The following is a 5,765-nucleotide window of genomic DNA, read 5'->3' as shown; positions in this document are numbered from 1 at the left end:
CCACCCCGCTCCTGCCGCCCCCTTCGCGGCGCTCCCCACCCCTGTCTGTATCCCCCACGGCTCCCTCGGCGCCTGTCCTGCCACCCCTACTTCCAACCCCTGCTGCAGGTGACTGTTGCACGCAGTGCGGCTCCTGGGGGCTGGGAACCAGCAGGGAGCGCGAACCCTCCGTGTACTCTGAGTGGGCTACTATCCCAGGGCCGGGAGCGGACTGCAGCATGTGAATGGGTCCTAAGAGTCGCTTCCCTCCTGTTGCTGGCTCCTGTTTCCAGTCCTCATGTGCCCGTGATCCGTGCCCACTGAAGGGTTTGCGAAGGCCTGGGCTGCCTTAAGGACTCGCAAAAGACCCCTGGGGTAATTCAAAGGGTAAATAAGAAAACAATTTTCATCACACACAATCGGGCAAACACGTGAGCTTGCTAGTTTCCCCTTATGGGACTCTAGTTTTTTTATAGTTGGAAGCCCAGTATGCTCTTGGCGGTCCACGGAAGACCTGGAACGAGCCTCCCCATTTCTCTGTTCGGTAAGTGGGGTCAGGAGACCTCCAGTCATGTCTTCCCACTTTACCTCTCAACCCTGGAAATTTGCAACTTCTTGCCTCCCGGTGGTTGGGAAAGTTTAGTGTATCTTGCCCACTGTCCAACAGATTTATCCCCAGGGCCTCTGTCTTTGGAGGGAAGACCGAGCGGGAGTGGGTGATAGTTACCATCCTGGGAAGGAGCAGCCCCTCACGCTAGGGCCCAAGACCCTGCAAAGGAGGCTGGAAGTACTTCATCTGTTCCACTTGTTTCTGGGGCCAAGGAGGATACTAATAACATTTTGCCACTCCACACAACCTTCTAGTGCAGGTTGATTGTCGACTGCTCTATGCAACTTTCCCACAGCTATGTTGCCTCCTCTGTGGTTGAGAGCACAAGTCCCATACAAGCAGAGAGATCGGGGAAAAGATCTAAGAAGACAACATAAGAAAGGATAAAATTGACATCATTGGGTGTCCGTACATGGCTCCTTTAGGAACATATCGTTAAGATTGCTTTGTACTCCTTACATCCTTTTTCTCTTAAGCTGCTGTTTTCTTTCTTCCTTTCATCATTTTTCTAAGTAGCAAAAATCCAGCTTCCTCCCTACCCCAAGATTTGACATGGTGGAGATTGGTGTAGGGAGAGGGAGCAGTGAGAAAAAAGAATTCCTCTCCACTGGATTCAGAAAAGCCTCCATAGTCATAGGTCCGTCAAGCCACAAAATAAAAGTAAGAAATAGAAAATATGTTCTTTCTCGTAATAAAGTTCTTTATAATAAAATTTAAATGAAGTTTTGTGGTTTGTAACATCAGAGTTCAAAATTAAATTCTGGATGCTAAAATGTGCCTATATGTATTTCCTTCCACAATTAAAAAAACAATAACCCTTTTAGGGTTAAACATTCCTAAACTTAAATTTCTGTCGTCAATCCAGCATTTATTACAACATATTACATAGTTCAAAATTCAATTTGTAATACCTTCATTAGAGTCCATAATTGATTTCTATGTGATGGCCCTGTAAACATCAGGAACATGAAATGGTTTAGGGCAGGAACAATATTGTTATCAACATCTTGAGACCTGAGGGAAGATAATGATGTCTCCACTTTGCTCCACCTACCTACCACTTTCCTCTGTCTTGAGGAAGAACCCAAAAGCATGGTATCTGTGTGTCCCTCTACTTAATCAAGGGCCTGGTTTCTTCCATGAGCTGTGTGTAGAGTCGAAGTGATACGTTTGTGTATGGCGTGGTGTGATGGGGGAATGTGAGCTGTTAAGAAGAAACGCTCTTGGGGCCGGCCCTGTGGCCCAGTGGTTAAGTTCAAATGCTCCACTACGGCGGCCCGGGTTTCGCTGGTTCGGATCCTGGGCACGGACATGGCACCACTCATCAGGCCACGTTGAGGTGGCATCCCACGTGTCACAACTAGAAGGACCCATAACTAAAATATACAACTATGTACTGGGGGGATTCGGGGAGAAAAAGCAGAAAGAAAAAAAAAGAAAGAAAAAAGATTGGCAACAGTTGTTAGCTCAGGTGCCAATCTTTAAGGAAAAAAGAAGATTGGCAACAGTTGTTAGCTCAATGGCTAATCTTTAAAATAAAAAAAAAACTTGTCTATTTAAAAACAAAAAAAGAAGAAACGCTCTTAACTCTATAATCATTCATACATGGAGAGTAGACCATGAAGGTCAACAGCGGGTGGGAATGAAAATGGAGTTAATGATCCATCATGCCTACATGATGCGGTCTCCATAAAAATCCCAAAAGCACAGGGTTCGGAGAGCTTCCGAACACATGGAGGTGCTGGCTGAGCCGTGAGCCCTGACAGGGCATGGAAGCTCCCTGCCCCTTCCCGCATACCTTGCCCTACACATCTCTTCCATCTGGATGTTCATCTGTATCCTTTATCGTATCTTTTTATAATAATCTGGTAAATAGTAAGGAAACAGTTTTCTTGAGTTCTGTGAGCTGCTCTGGCAAATTAGTTGAACCTGAGAAAGGGGTTGTGTAACCTCTGATTTATAGCTAATGGGTCAGAAGTGCAGCTAACAACCTGGACTTGTGATTGGCATCTGAAATGGGGGTTTGGGGACAGTCTTGTGCCACTGAGCCCTTAACCTCTGGGATCTGATACCATCTCCAGGTAGGTAGGGTCAGAATTGCATTAAATTGTAGGGCACCCAGCTGGTGTCACAGAATTGCTTGGTGTGGGAAAAACCACCACACATCTGGTGTCAGAAGTGTTGTGAGTGTGGTAATAGTGTGAGAAGAGAAGAGAAACACAGGAGGAGGACTGGGTTTTTCCCAACTTAGGTGGAAATGTGAGCTGTTGATAAAAACAAAAAGCTCTCAACTCCACTCATACATAGAGTAAACCATGAAGATCATCTCAGTGGGATCTGAAAAAATACTCGAAAATGCTCCACCCAAGGCCTGTCATATACTGAATGGGTGTACTTCTACCAAGAAAAACTAGGGGAAAGTTGAATAGCTAACCTCTGAGTAAATCTTATTAATTTAGAAAATAAAATAGTAGAGAGGCATTGTACTACTTTTCAATTGCTGGGACATTCAACTCCATATCATGGGTAAGTGTCGCCAGTTATCGCGGTGCATTCATTCCTTCCTTTGTACATTATTCAACAAAGGCCTATGAGCAGGACAAAGCACTATTATATGCATTGCGTATAAACTGATGTATAAAAACAAATTACTTGCAACAGATTCTGAGTTAGATGTGTTTATAGTCTTCTAGAGCAGTTATTTCCAACCTTGTCTGGTCAGTGGAGTCACCTTCGAAGCTTGGAGAAAGACTCATGCCTGGACCCCGCCCCCGTACATTCTGATCCCATTCATTTAGAGTAGGATCTGGATGTAGCAATTTTCCAAACCTCTCCAGAGGTTTTAAATTTCAGGAAAGGTTAAGAACCACTGATCTAGAAGGAAAGATAAGATGGGCACAAAGGGAATATTAAAAGCACGAAATTTTCCTCAATAAACTTTACTGGCTGGATTGCTATTTTGTAGTGGATCTCACAAGGGGACACTGAAGCTCACCGCTCGCAGGACCCCATCACCTGCACTGCCCTTTTAGATGGATTCACCAGTTACTCTGACTAAACATGAATGAATTGTTGTGTAAGTTTAAATTACAATTTGGTCATCTGAACCAGGAACATTATATACTCTTATTACCAGAAAATATGTGACTATGAACAAAACATCTCCTTACTAATATTGATGTAATAATATCAATAACTACAATGTATAAAATGCCTACTAGGTCCTAGACCTGTTCCTAATTTCTTTACATTAAATTTCACTGTCTCATTTCATTTTACAAATTACTTTGGAAACCTTAACCAGTAATTACAAACCACGCTTACCATTTGATTTTGTTCCCTAAACATTACCCATCTTCATTTTAATTATAGTTTCATAAATTATTGTGTTTCAAATTTGTGGTTGTTTTCATTGACCACATTTTATGTTTACTGATCGTTTGCACTATGTAGGTAAGTCCTAATCTTGTAGTAATGTCTCCAAATTACAGACAGAATATGTTACTTTAGGAAAAATATCCTCTAGACAGTTAATCCTATCCATGATTTATGGGAGTCTTATAAAAATCATTCAACAAAAAAATGGCACTTCCTGCGGGGCATCTTTTGTTAGATTTTGGAGTTAGTTTTTCTCTAACGGTAGAAGCCCTCTGTATATTGACTATGAGAATGAAACATCTTAGAGAGGGATTTATTTTGAAATGCCAAATGTTCAAACTAAAATCAAAGCTTGCCATCTTTTATAGCTAAATTGGTATTCAGTCTTTCACTGGCCTCTTCGTTAAGGGTGAGCTTTGCAGTAAAGCCGATGCCCCAGTCTCTCGTGTAGAAGAAAGTCTCATTCTAGTTAAATGCTATTTATCTGATACCTCATATGGGCCGCCTTATATTAAAGGTGACTTGTTATGCATATGTATCCGGGTTTACCTTCCTAGCGAGGTTTTGGGGTGAAATAGCTGTTTCCTTAGAACCTAACCAACACTGAGTTCTACACATTTTGGAGGTTTGAAAAACATCTTAATGAAAGTTTTGATGGGAAATGTTTACATTTTCTCAATTTACCAGTTGGAATTTACTGTTGTCCAGAGTTGTTTAATATTTTTCTAAAGTAATTTAAATGTAAACTAGAATAATGTGTAATATGTAATATAACGCACCAGGAGAACACAGAGGACTGAAGTTTCTTTCCTGGGGAAGACTGGTGAGAAATGACTAGATTGTAAGGCTTTCAACTAGAAAATAAAGGATTTTAGAATGATGAGGAAAGTTTGAAGGAAGTGATATAAGGTCCACAGATACCTCACATGGTACTAAATGACTCATAAAATGCAGTATTTTTTACATAATATGGGAAGTATGCCATACTTGTGCGTCTCACCATTGAGTGTGGTACAGTACTTTGATCTTCAACAATATACAACATTTGGGGCATAATAGCTATAATAGGACTATTCAGCTATTTTACACAGCAATAATCCAGTCCTCTCCATCAGGATAAACTGTGAGGACAAATCCTTTCAAAATCAGAATTAGTTCCTTGTAGGAGAGTGAGGCTACAATTATCCGTTAAATAGGAGCAGCTGCAACATGGTATCGGCCCGGAGCGTGGCAGGGAAGTGTTTTTCCAATGCAATTAAATGGATTTTTTTTAATGCAAACTAATATTCTATAAAAAGTCAATTGGAAGGTGAGTAGGTGTGGAATTGCTGAGATGAAAGGAACAATCATTTTGCTTACCTGGACTCAATACTCCTGCCTTGGTAAATGCTATTTTGGTGAAAATGGATAATCAAGGCTCATCTTTCCAGTGAAGTGCGTTCCAAAAGGGAACCAGAGCAACACAAAGAAAAGATAATTCTGGTTGACTTGTACGCTCTGTGTCTTATTTTGAACTATGTTCAAAGCTATGTTGTGTTATTGTTGTTTTTCAAAGAGATATGATGAGTCAACAGCAACACTTCAATTTAAACAGGAAAGGTAACACTTGGCTGGAAAAATATAAATATAACTCGTAGGACTTATACTAGTCAGCGCCTACATCCAGAGTGAGACAGAGCAGGATGGCAACTTAGTTTTTTACCACAGAGATGATTAAAGGATTGGAAAATAAGACCTTTAAGAAAGATTAAAGGACCTGTCTAGAGAGGGCAATCCTTGGAGGCAATGTAATATCTCC

At 41.3% G+C, this 5,765-nt stretch overlaps 1 long non-coding RNA gene across 1 annotated transcript; it reads left to right on the top strand.

Annotated features, from left to right (window-relative positions):
• Positions 1-258: 258 nt before the first annotated feature.
• Positions 259-1,015, top strand: LOC139085051 (uncharacterized). Its single transcript, XR_011543043.1, has 3 exons — positions 259-354; positions 456-523; positions 885-1,015. It is a non-coding gene; the product is annotated as an uncharacterized lncRNA (long non-coding RNA).
• Positions 1,016-5,765: the final 4,750 nt, after the last annotated feature.

This window comes from Equus przewalskii, chromosome 8 (genome assembly GCF_037783145.1).
Source record: "Equus przewalskii isolate Varuska chromosome 8, EquPr2, whole genome shotgun sequence".
In the NCBI taxonomy this organism is placed as follows: domain Eukaryota; kingdom Metazoa; phylum Chordata; class Mammalia; order Perissodactyla; family Equidae; genus Equus; species Equus przewalskii.
Note: the sequence above shows the minus strand (reverse complement) of the source record. Positions and strands in the feature narration are given on the sequence as shown.